Source organism: Acyrthosiphon pisum, chromosome X (assembly GCF_005508785.2).
Source record: "Acyrthosiphon pisum isolate AL4f chromosome X, pea_aphid_22Mar2018_4r6ur, whole genome shotgun sequence".
Classification (NCBI taxonomy): Eukaryota; Metazoa; Arthropoda; class Insecta; order Hemiptera; family Aphididae; genus Acyrthosiphon; species Acyrthosiphon pisum.
In genome coordinates this window covers 54,564,741-54,578,895 of record NC_042493.1, presented here as the reverse complement: position 1 = coordinate 54,578,895, position 14,155 = coordinate 54,564,741, and the positions used below count along the sequence as shown (strand labels likewise).

Sequence of the window (14,155 nt, the reverse complement as noted above, 5' to 3'; positions counted from 1 at the left end):
TAAAACAATTTAAAATTCACTTGGTTCGATTGTTAAAAATAATAAACAACATTATTATAAAAACTTTAATGTTTAACAATTTAGTATAATAGGTATAATATCAATAAATAGGTATTGATTAATTACAAATAAATAAACAAATTGTAAAATAACAAAAAAAAAATTATATTAATTTTTAATATTCAGTAAATTCTTCATAATGACTTAACTATAGTTCCATTTTACGAATTTTTTATACTATTTCTAGTACTTTTTGATATCACGGTTTTTACTTTTTATTACATAAAGATCGCTTAGAATCATAATTGAAATGTTTAAAAACACGAAAAATCGTGATAACTAATAGATGTAGATCCTATTGCGTGGAGAACAAAACTTTTAACGCGTGCAACGCATCAATATTGCACACGATTCTCATCTATGGTGTTCGCCTCAATACTATTCGTCAACTCACCGCCGTGGAAGGATTTATTTCAGTCCTCACCGTCTGTGACCTTGCTTCATTTTAATATACTAAAATAATAATAAAAATATTATTAAAAATTAAACTAATTATTGATGTATGACTATTTTTTGAAACTATTTATGTCATTAATAGTATACATTTTATTATTTATAGGTAGATACTATTATGTTGAATTTGAAAAATGTATAATTAAAAATATGTTCGTTTCTTTGTCAATCGGTTGATTTTGAATGTATTGTCATTGCTTCAAATTTGTATGTGAAAATAATGTGACAGTAGAAGGAGAAAAAGAGAAAAAAAAGAGAAAATAGAGAAATATTACCTATCACAATATAATACCTACCAATGTTATTTTTTTGTTAGAATTTGATTTTTAAACAGTTCGGTGATGCGTAGGAATACACATTATACATTTTCTACCACGTGAATAACGTTTTTTATTATTATTATTGTATTACGAAAAACGCGTTTCTCCGTGTGGCGTGCCGCGTTATATTATAATATACTCAGCGCAACCTGTTGGCCGCGTTAATTATCAGTTTCCACGCGGGCCCAGGTACATAATATATAATTGGAATATACCAGGTACCTGTATAATATTATATATTTATAATTATTCATGCGGCCGTGCGCGCGTGCGTACCATCATATGCATAGGTATAGGTATGTATTATTATATTATACACGACGTCGCGGTGGAGAGATAGGTCGGCCGTGGTCGAGGGGGACGATGATCGGCGAGTGGGGGGGTGACCGGGTGGCGCCGTCGGTGGGCAATCCGGACAAAATGGCCGACGTCCTATAATGTATACATAATAGTAATAATAATAACATATACACACGCGTATATAACATACACAATATTATTATTATTATTACATACGTTCGGATATATCCGTGCCGTATCATAACAGATTTAAATAGATTATATATTATATATTAGATAAGTAAGTTTAGATATATTATACGCATTTATATATCGCACACGGGATATATAGGTACCTACTTATAGCTGGTATATGTATATATTATATACATCGACGTCGGCTGTTGGAGGACTTTGATGTGAATACTTTTGATACGGATTATCACGCGCACTGTTAGATATAGGTAATGCAGCGATATATATATGAAGATAGTAGGTACCAGCATTTCCACAAAATGGTGAAATCGAATCGTAGGTGGTTATTAATATTAGGTACCTAGAAATTATAAACTTGTCACTCGTACACAATGTTGGCTGGTATATAATGAACATAATAATATATAACTCCGGTAATAGCTAAGGATGTGTCTCAAAAACAGAGACTATTATGGGTCTTACAGAGCATGCAAAAAAACGCGCAGGTGCGGATATTAATTAGATATTTTGCATAATTTATCTATCTAAATTAAACATAGAGTTAAGGATAAATCGCACTTATAGAGAGGAATACCAGTAAGGCAGAGACAGTTCTAGTAAATTAATTGAATTTTATTTGAATTATGAATATACTAGGTACTTACACTTATATTTATAGTAAGTATATTTAGAATAAGCATATAAAGTATATATTATAAAAAAACATGATATTTTTTATCACAAAACATTAATTTTCTCTGTTATTTGAACTGTAAAATATTAAAACAAAATACCAGGTATCTAATGCTTAGCATTTAGAAAATTGTAGTATTTTAAACTATTATTAAAACTTAAGATTCGTTAAAACCGCGATGTTTTCGAAAATACTTATTCAAAAAAGTTTCTCTGTTCATTTTTCCCTGAGAAAATTACTGCTTTGGGTGACACAAGAATCACCTTCTAGTGCTTATATACAGGGTGGTTCACCAAGCATGCTCAGCCCCCTTTCTTTCTTCAATAATGCAGTTATTCAAAATATGATTTTTTTGAATTTTTAAATATAGGTAGGTACTTTAGTCTTTAAGACTATATTTTCAAATTCTTGAGATTTTTTTATACTACTTAAAAAGCGTCCTATGGAGTTAATAATTTCTGTTTTCAAATGAGAACACCCCTATTTGAATATAAATTATACAGAAGAATCAAAATAATAATTCAAACTAGTTGTATTTGAGTTATTTAACTTCGTGTTCTAAGGATATAAATCCATGGTAATGGGCTTATGGACTATGGAGTCTTAAAATAAATTGTAGTCATTAATATTAATCTATCAATATTAATAATTTGTAAAAGTCGCCCAAGTGCATCTAATAAATACTAGATTCTATTTTATATTCATGTAAAACTATTTTTAAGGACTATTATCTTTAGTACAAACATTTTAACAACTAAGAAACTATGTAGGTATACATTCAAATTTTGAATTAAGTACATCAACATTTTCAAAAAAATGGTCTACTAAATAATTTAGAGTAAAAAAGGGGGATCTCATTTGAAAAACAGAAGTTTGTATCGCCACAAGAAACTCCTCAAGTAGTACAAAAAAATTCATTGATTCAAAAATATGGTCTTTGAGTATATTTATAAATTCTAAAAATCAGAATTTCAAAAAATTCATTATTAAAGGAAAAAAATGGTGATGAGCATGTTTGGTGAATCATGCTCTATAAATAAATTAGTCACCTCACGTAAAATAATCATTATTTTCGCGACCAGTTTAGATGTTTAATACATTATAATCTCAGGAAAATAACATTAATTCCTAACTATACCTAACCTTATATTATAATGATGCTATTTGAATGTTATTGTTACGCACCCATATTATTCGCGGTTATAGTTCTAAAAAGAGAAGCAGCGGCAGAAAGAAAACAGATTATATACACAGATAGTAAATTGTCGAAAATTAAAACGTATACAATACACACACACACACACACACATACACGCATTTTATATGTTTAGGTTTCTGCTGCAGTGGTATATACTTAAACTAAATAATATAGAACGCGTGCTATGTAATGATCGTAATCACGTTAGTGATATACCGCTAAATCATTATCAAGCAGAAGGCGAATTATATAGTCTCGTTTAAATCGTTGTGCATACATATACCTATTATATTGTATAGGTAAATCATATTATAGATGATTATTGATTAGACTGCAGGGCGCATGCGTAATCAATCATTATTGCTATTTAAGACAATCCTGATGGTTTACAGTGCGTTGACAGTATAATTTAAATAGATTTTGTCTTTTCGTATAATGATGTGTATATTAATTAGGTATATTTTGATACGTATACCAATTACCCGTAAATTTTGATACGAATAATAGGTACGCATATTGTTTATACAGCTTGTACAGCAGTAGAAAATGAAAGGAAAATAGCTTTATCTTTATTTGGAAGAAGTTAATTGTGGAAAAGCACGGTGGTTTAAAAGAAAAATAGCACTGTAGGTTGCATGCACAAAAATTCACAGAAAAATTTCTTTTTTAATATTCCTAAACAAATTTATTAAACATTTGTATATCATTTACCCAATTAAGAATTTATTAAAAGTGAATTTTACTTGTGTATATTCAATATTGTTATAAATTCATCATGGATATAAATAATAATAGTTATCTTTGTGTTGACGGCGACTTAAATGAAGACGCCAACAATAATTTCGTCATATTATAGGTACCTAGGTACAATAATTTTAAATGATTATTATTTAAATATTGTGTACATTCTATATAATATCAATTAGATATATTATGGAGTATGTACTCACTACTTAGTATAGGCATCTATATACTATTATTATAGTTTATATAAGCTATAGGTATATAGGTATATAGGTATAACATATTTTAATTAAAAGCTTAACTTATTCAAAATGTATTCACATAATATCAGTCAGTGTCAAAATAATTGTAATTACCTATTTTGCTAGCACTCAATCTTCACACAAACAAAAAAAAAACTAAATGTTAATATTGTTTAATATATTATACCTAGGTACCAAAAGTTGATGCAGGACAATAGGTATATTATATTTTTAATAAAATAAAGTATAAACCGCGACTAAGATACATATTTCTTTCGGATAGATAATGTTTGGAAAAAAATGTGTAACATGGATACTTTTTCTCTTTCAGAATATCTGAATCAACTGAATATATTGCAAAAAGTAGGTAAATAATAGTAATACAAATACCTATCTCATTGATGTCTGCATATATTTACCAATAATAAACCGATGTATACGTCCTATATATTAAACGATAATATTTTATTATATTATAACATATTTTGGTTTATATAATATAATATATATCTACATATTAGTATGTATATTTTGTTAATACGAGATTGGACTAGGCTTAAGTATTTATAATGTCGTACTTCTGCGCACATACCTATACTAAATAAGTAATGTCCTATGAGACACGAAAATACGCCATGCTCGTACGTCATAGTTTATTATATTATTATATTATATAGGTGTATGTTTATTATTATGTGTATAATGCACTGCAAATACACGTGTAACAACTATTGACGGCGTGCGAATATATTATATTATAATATAGCTGGCAGGTATATAATATAGTACACGATTGTGTGCAGATCTGGTTATATTATATTTAATTTATATGTGTGTGTGTATACCTATATGTATGTAAATATTCGCTTCTCGTGCTATTGCTTCGGTTTCCTTATGTTTCCTATATATCTGCTGTTACTGCAGTGTATGACAATGAATAATACCGACGTCTTTGTGCGAGTGTGTTTTTTTTTCAGGGTAAAAGGGCGTGACCAAAATGGAAAAAAAATATACGATTTTCGAACGACGTATAATTTTGTTTTCAAATACGTTTTTTGTTACGTATTTCCGTATTCAGACTTGCACGCACTATGTTATATATAAATATATCTATATGTGTATATACCATCACACTTCAACACACACACACACACACACACACCTTGAACCTCTCTGTGCAGACAACCGGTAGAAAATGTTGTGTTTAATTATTATTCTATACAATAAATAATAATACAGATCGGCGGCATATATAATATATTTATTTAATATTTTTAATATTTTAACGTGCTATGTAGACATAAGTATATAGTATAAAATATTCCAGAATGGAGGAAATAAACACGACGTCGTTCACGGGAATTAACTTCCTATGTGAAAAAAGCTTAGTTTTCAGGAAACGCGAAAAACGTTTTAAATAAAGAAATCACACAGGAGTTATTTCATAAACGATTTATATTTGGTAACACATAGGAGAATTTATTTATTATTTTTCATTAATTTTAGGATGCAGATAGCACATAGGAGATTTTATCAATATATAGCAAATTTTTTTCTGAATTCATGGATACCAAAACCTCAAAATCACAAATTTGGCACATAGGAGGTTTATTCCCGTGAACGACGACTAGTGATATATTTTATAAGCAATATAAAATGTATAATTTTAAATTTGGACCATTCGTACGACCATACAATTATACAATAATATGTAGGTACCAAGGTACCTATATAAAAATTAATATATTATTGATTAAGAAATATCACATATTTGCATACGAATAGTTACTTGGTAGGTACGCAACCATTATTGGGAACGCATTGGCTGACTGGGAAGCAAGGGTAGATACTGGTGAGGGGCAATAGGGGTAATTCTCTCTCCTGTTTAGTACCTCTGTATCCACCCTTGACGAGGAGTTGGAAAATTCTAGGGGGGTACTGGCAGTAATGCTTATAATTTGTGATAAACAAATAATTGACGATGATAGATAATCGTTATAATATGTCGTTATGTCCACAGTCTACTCCATCGCAACACCCGATGTTTCCAAATAGATATTTAATATATTTTTATAAGGTATATATTATATATTGTACTAAAATCACGTAATGCCAATTTTATCATTTTGTATCCATAGGCATTACATTAGTGTGTAATAATAATTATTATAATTTATAACAATAATATATATCTAAAAAACTGCAAAGTATATCTATATCATAGTGGTGATGTGCAATATTATAACAATACTTATTTCACACTCTTATTAACATGGTGAAATTAAATAATATGTCCATGACACTGAGATAGATAACAACAACTTATGTCAAACGCACAATAAACTCCTAAGAAATAAATAATAATTTTACCATATATATATATATATAACAATATTATTAATTATTAGAGGTATTGTGGAATATATTGATAATTATTGATTAATTACCTAGGTACCTATAGGTTGTACTTGTACACTATTATTAATTTATAATTATATTATTGCCTATCGGGTATATACATTAAATAACTGTATTGTCTACCTATATAAATAAACAGAAGATATAGGTGATCATTGAGTATTAATTATTTATTATTATTTATTTATAATAAATTAGCTATAGGTACTCGTATGTTGGCATTTTTAACAATTGCATATAACTCTTTTCTTTTTTGTAAAATAAATATTTTTTAGTTTGACTTTTATTCATATTTGTGGTCTTATTTTGCGTTGGCAATAACTTATTTCACTACAACAATACATTATCAATAACTTATCATATTTATGACTAATGGGTAATGACTATAGAAGGTCAAACTGATCGCGTTTGTCATATTCGAAGTATTAGAATAGTAATCAATTATTGGATATTTAAATGTCAAGTTTTAGAAAAAAAAAATTATAAAATTTGTATCTTATCTCAATTCTCGACTGTGGTCAGAAGGTCACTAGAGAAAATGTATTGTCGTGGCACAAAAATGTGGTATAAACCTTTTAACATATTTTGATAATTTTAAAGTGCAGCGCGGAGTACATATATATTATATTTAACTGTCAAAACTAAAAATCACTACAGCCTTAAAGTAGGGGATCTGTAATGGTCTAATCTCATTTTGCCATAAACGTTTACTTATCAAATAAATTGTCCACTTTATTCCCAACTAACCATCCAACTATGATTTCAGGTCTTAGATTGTTGCCACTCTATGTAATAATATATAATACACCAAGGTATGGTTGAGTCGCAGTGGCGTATATGGGAGGGGCACTTGTTGCCATGGCCCATAGTACAATTGTTGGTTCAGTTAAAACATGTCATAATTTATGTATATATGTCTGATGTCATAATTATAACCCCAGCCCCTTAAAATTTAATTGGCGCATGATGGTGAAAATAATTCCTATATATACTCCACTGGGCTGAGTCATAATTTACTACCCAACACGCTTTTTCTTGTACTATCCTCCATATAACTATAGTAACGAATATTCCAACATCGATTAGTATTACTGTATCAGTATTACAGATTTAAATAAAAAAAAATGTACTGTTATCCACTAATATTATCAACTTTACATTGGATAACGATAGCTAATCAAAATCCGTTATAAATGTCGCAGACTTGTCACCTATAGGTACTGGTTTAAAATTGTAATACCTTATAAGGTTTGAACAACGCACTTAATTTGGTACTAATTAATTTCTTGTGTAAACCTAATGGTTGAAACATAATATAAAAATAAAATATCACTTTTCATTTCACTCTACAGAATATTGCACTGATGTGTGGCGCTGCAATAAAGACTATATAAAGAGTAAATTATAATTTATAATGCACCTATGGGTACCTACGTGAACAATGCATATGAATATAATTTATATATTATGATACATGACCCTATATAGGTACGCGTTTCCGCTGTCGGTGGTGGGTAACATGTAGGCAATAATGGTTTATATGTTGAGTATAACACTATAATAGTATATAATTATACACTCGCCTGCAATAAAATATATGTACAAAATGAAAATTACATTTGTTATTAATATTAATTTATTAAGATGGTGGTATACACTCGTCACCCAAATTTATTGTCTCCCTCATACAAATGTACAACATAGCAAATTTACGTTTAGTAGAAAATATTTTGTGTTGCTAGTTTAAATATCGTGATTGACCTATTATCAAATTTAAAGGTTACAATATTACCTAGTGCATCTATTGGACTTTTAATGATATTTTAATTTTAAAATTAGTTATAAGTTATAACTAGTAGGTATAGGTATGTTAAGTATTACAGCGAGTTATGATAATTTTATAATTTAAAAATGTACCTACATAATTATAAACATTAAAACTCACTTCCAAATTAAAATATCAATAAAATACGACCAGTTACTATTTAAGTTTATTTCATTTAAATTGGATAATAATATGTCAATTCACTCTTATATTGAAATGGACGACGATAAAATTTGATAGGTACTTATGCTGCACGTTAGTACGTTTGTAGGATGAAGACAATATATTATACGAGTATAATAATGTCTTCTAATACAAAGAAAGAGCTATAAACACGAATGAAAAAACATGTGTAAGTACCTAGTTTATTTGCACCTACATCGATTACTAGGTAATAAATAGATATGATATAATATGACACAAATTTTGTTAATTTTCAAAATGTTATATGTTATCTTATTCTCACATAGCATCTCCTTACTCAGTATAACACATTAATATACCGATACTGGTTGTGACGAGTAATAGCATTGCAATAATAATGATATTATTTTATGAGTGTTGTTCATTATAATAATTAAATATTTTATAAATTATTTGGTACCACAGAATATTTCATCATATAAACGACTATTATACTGTATATTTTATGAATGCGCCTCCACAAATGGATATTTTACTATAATTAACACTGTATATTGTAAAATTAGTATTTAGTACGTATTAGTGTATATTATTATATCTACCTTCAAGAGATCTTCAGAAAACAAGAGTTTTACAGAAGAAACGATGTAATATTATAATATTAGGTAATATTTTTATTACTATTATTAGCAAGTTACAGTCGGTGGCGTATTTAAGTTTGATATACATAAATCAAGTTATAATATTAGGTATACTATTTTATTTTAATATTTATACTGTAGTCTGTATCTGGATACTTGTGTACTTAACTGTATGTTTTTATGTGTTTATTTACAAAAAATTTTATTATAATTTTAAATTATTTAAAATTGACTCCATAAGAATTATTTGACTATCTCACTATTTCAAAAAATGTCTTCCAAAAAACAATTAAATCTACAGTAATTTTTTAAATCTCCCTTATCTACGTCAATTTCAACTCCCCAAGAAAATATTGAAAATTCGTTAAATAATACTGATTCGTTGGTTCATGAATCTGTTGAACATAGTACCTACTTCTTCGGTCAATTATAGTACCCGTGATATTTTTAATTATATAAAAAAAGTTTTAACACAAAATGAAATACAAGAAGTATTAAATAAAATCTGGATACCCGATGAAAATTTTTCTTTTCCTACAAAAGCAGTTATTGTTGGAAAAGAAAAAACACCAAGATTTTTAAAATTTGAATTTAAATGATTTTCTAGCTATTCTTGGTTAGTATATTCTGCTGTTGACAACGGAGCGTACTATAAATTTTGCATAGCTTCTTCCAAATACTCTGGAGGGATTAACAATCAGTCATTAGGCTCGTTGGTAAACTTCTCCAAATTTTGGCTACACTTTCGGTCTCTTCTTCATCAAATGAGAGAACTTTTTCAAACTTGAAGAGGATAAAAGTTTATCTTAGAAATTCTATTTCAGAGGTACCTATTTATTTATTTATAAAGTGTGAGTATAAATAATTAGATAACAGTATAATAATTATCTATATATTTTTTTTTATTTTAGGGAAGACCAAACTGGTTAGCTATGTTATCTATAAATTCAAAAGATAAAATTACACAACAAAGGTAATTGAAGAACTGGCGAAAAAGAAAACACGTTTACCTTTTTCAATTTAAAATTTAAAATGAAGAAACATGTAAAGTTAAAGATGACATTGTATTTAAATTATTTTATTATTTTATTTGACAAATCAACTGATATTCTAATTGATATAATTATCCTAAAATTAATTTTATTAAAATTGTGACATTTTTTCAGTTTTAAAATTATATTGTTTGTATTCATTATATCTCTTGTTATTCCATGTTTCAAAGTAAGATGAAACAAATAAGCTTTATTATATGACTTTTTAAAATTTTAAGACCTCCCCCCCCCAAAAAAAAAAAAAAATTATTGAAAATACGCCACTGGTTACAGTAGTAAATATACTAATATACAAAGTATAATTATTATTTAAACATAATTTAAATCACCTGTAAATGTAATTCTTGCTTGCAGTTAATAATAAACCGTCATTGTAAATTAGGTATAGAAGTTGGGCTGTTTCAAATTATTTCAAACAGTTTTACCTATATACGGTTTCATGTTTTATATTAATTATATTTCGCTCGTTACTTTATGCATGCAATTCTATAATAATAGACATGTTTACACGTCATATTACGTCGTATGAAATAAAATAGTATAATTTATAGTTATTTCGTCTATTATTCATCAAATCCGCACGTGTATAGATTATATTATATTAGTCCAAAGTCAACACGACACGAGCACACAACTATACGAGTGATCTACTGAAAAACGATACGGTATGTTGTATATTATTATGATTTATGATATATTATTATGACGTAGGTAGGTACTCATTGTCTAAATCGTCCACCTTGACCGTAACACATATAACGCACGCCGCGTATGCAATTATTTCAGAATATTATTATTCTTGTATTATATTTTAGTGTTTCGGTTTGTACACGGAGATAATAAAGCTACACATATTTGGCAATAGCATTGTATACAATTTCAACTTGTGACCCACATAATACGAATAATATTGAATATATGCAACAACAAAAAAACTGTCGACCGGACTTTAATAACGTCCACCCCTAGACCGTCGATCGCATAATGTGGGTCCACCGTATACAATAATATTATAGTCCCTGCGCGTTGTTGTAAAAATATATTTGGCATTTTCCAATAGCCACGGCATTATCAGCTTTTTGAATTATAATTAAATTATACTGTAGTCGACAGGCACCATACATTATATCACCACACACATCGATCGAATACGGATAAAAGGCTGATTGGCCGTACAACATTGTCCAGAGTATACAATATAACTAATAATATTATTATATTACGGCGTGTATATTGCAAAAACGGCGGTGATGGTAATAATTATATGTTTATTATTGATCAAAAGAAAAAATATTACGACACTGCAGGGCTACACAACTGCATCGTACGACTTGTCAAAACCCGTTTGCGTATCTACGTTGAAAATGTTTTACCTGAAAACCGACTCGTTATTGAGCTCATTAAATTCCTTAATATCTTTTGTATGTATAATATATAGTTGTAGGTTGTCGGATAATATAATATACGTATTGCATTTGCAGTACATGATTATAGTTGAACAAGTTTGCGTGTGTAAAAAATAATCAATGTACTCGGGTTTTATTCTAGTTACGTTTTTAGTCCACATCGTGCAGTGACAATCTTTCAGGTATTAAATTATATTATATATAATAAGGTCGCGGTGAGATTGATGTTGAGTTTTCGTCTATAGCGAATGTGTAGACGTCGCCATATCGTAGCAGAAAAATTTTTAAATTTCTCGAATTTCAGGTGGTCTTGTAATAATGCCGAGTTTTTATTGCGCAATGAGACGTTAGTCATTTCATTTGCGATTATCAATTAATGGTCTTTTTTCAGTAAATGAATGTGTGTTATTGAAACAACTTTTTTACATAAATAATGAAGTCATTACAAGTTAGTTGACAGAAACCCATAAGAGAAGGAAGTGTCAAAATATTTGGTTGTCACTGAATCGTCACAAGTAACGGATTGAAGAGGTTTATGTTAAGGTGATAAGGAGACAATAATAATGATATAGGTACACTGCAGATAAGTTTAAGGAAGAGAAGATACAACCACGGGTGTAAACTATGCGCCTATCTGTCTGCCAAATATTGGAGATTCAGCGTACACGTGAGTAGCCATGATGTAGCCATGTAGGTAAATGATAAAACCATGTACATACACATCATTAAATAGGGAGATGGGGGGGGGGGAGTCAGAGAGGCTGCAACGTTGAACATCGGAAAAACGACTCACGTTCTCCGATAAATCTATTATTGCACCGCACCGTCATGGTCGTGTACTTTTTGACTCAATTCCGACGATATACTAACTTGTTATCTACCACAGACATGGAACGTGATGTATTACAATCTGATTTTTCTATAATATTGTAAATTAAAATATGACTATGGTGTTGATTAATAATTCCTATCAACACAGAATATCAGTTGGAAATATATTTATATAAAATATAATATGTTGAGATGGGTTGATATTTTCATAAAACTAAAACAAATTGAATATGTAGGTAGTTGATTGAATAAACAGATAGTTGTTTTATCGTTATACACTCGTCTTATACAGTTAAAAATAAAAATAAAAAACCAGAAAGTTATAATTAAAATTATTAAGACTATTAAGAAACCATTTTTAAGACCTTCTAAAATAGCTTTCTATAACCACGCTTTACGTAGATCAAAATTCCCTAAAAAAAAAAAGCCACAAATGAGAGCACTAACATCGCCTTTAAATAACTTGATTGTTGACTTTGACACAGATACACACACACACACACACACATGAATTCGAGTTTAGACTACATATGACGTGTTGCGGTTGGGGTGCAGTTATATTCACGAAAATGAGCACAAGTGAAATTGCAGATGTGGAAAACAGACGTTTTGCCTATATTCTACACTACTTATATATATATTTATTTGTGGGTGTGTGTTAGCCGCTGGAAAGAAAACAATAATAGCATAACGGAAACGCTGAACACGAAGGCCAGGGGAAATGCGCGTTGGCCGCCGCCGCTGCCGCAGTCGTTTTTTCACTCGATCCATGTTTTTGATTCCACCCCAGCTCTTATATACGCACACAATATGCATCAGATGGCCAGTAAATATTGTTTTATATATATTTTATAATTAAGAATGACATAGGTACCATATGCACTTTACCTTAAATCGCTAATCACTATAATAAACTGGCACGTATTTGAATAGATGGCCATATCGAGAGACCGGAGACGATTTACGCCAAGAAAAATGTCCAAAAGTGGTGGTGAAAACATCGTATATTGTGACAACTGCAGCAGATACCAGACGTCATCGACTTTACTAACCACGGTCAAGTCTGGATTAATGATAAGGGGAGGGATTAATGATCTGGTTGATAACTAACCAGAGGCATAGCAGTCTTGCGCGATTATACCATAACCATATGATGGATTATATTATTGTTTATAATTGTAATGATTAAACGATAATACGATGTCTGTAGTATTCCGTTTATTATTTGTTCATTACACACACACTCGTTTACTTACATATATAAATTAAGGAGACAGCTGCAGCATACAAATTAAAAGAGTTGATAGTTTAAATTTGTTATTGGTCATTATAGTATAAGACTGGCTGACAACTGTGATGGGGACTTGGGGTTCCTACATAACCTAGGTCGATCTACTGGGCTTGATCGAATACATATTATAGTTGGTAAATACAAAAATAATAAACATAGTGGGTACCTATACGGATTACTAAGTGCTTGATGATAAACATCTATTTTTTATATTTGAGATACTTATAAATAATAAGTTGTAATACGTAAGGTTAATCGAGATTTTTAGAGTACCATCCCGTATTTAATTATGAATATTTTAATTTTAAATGCTTTAAAAAAATATAAAACCAATAAAGAAAAAAATAATTAAAAATATTATG

General features: G+C 29.2%; 1 long non-coding RNA gene across 2 annotated transcripts; it reads left to right on the top strand.

Annotated features, from left to right (window-relative positions):
- The first annotated feature begins 10,809 nt into the window (after positions 1–10,809).
- Positions 10,810–13,714, top strand: LOC107884783. 2 transcript variants are annotated; one of them, XR_001680121.2, is made up of 4 exons: positions 10,810–10,930; positions 12,063–12,338; positions 13,165–13,328; positions 13,436–13,714. It is a non-coding gene; the product is annotated as an uncharacterized LOC107884783 (long non-coding RNA). The 2 variants fall into 2 exon arrangements; XR_001680122.2 differs by lacking the exon at positions 12,063–12,338 and having other exon boundaries at positions 10,832–10,930.
- Positions 13,715–14,155: the final 441 nt, after the last annotated feature.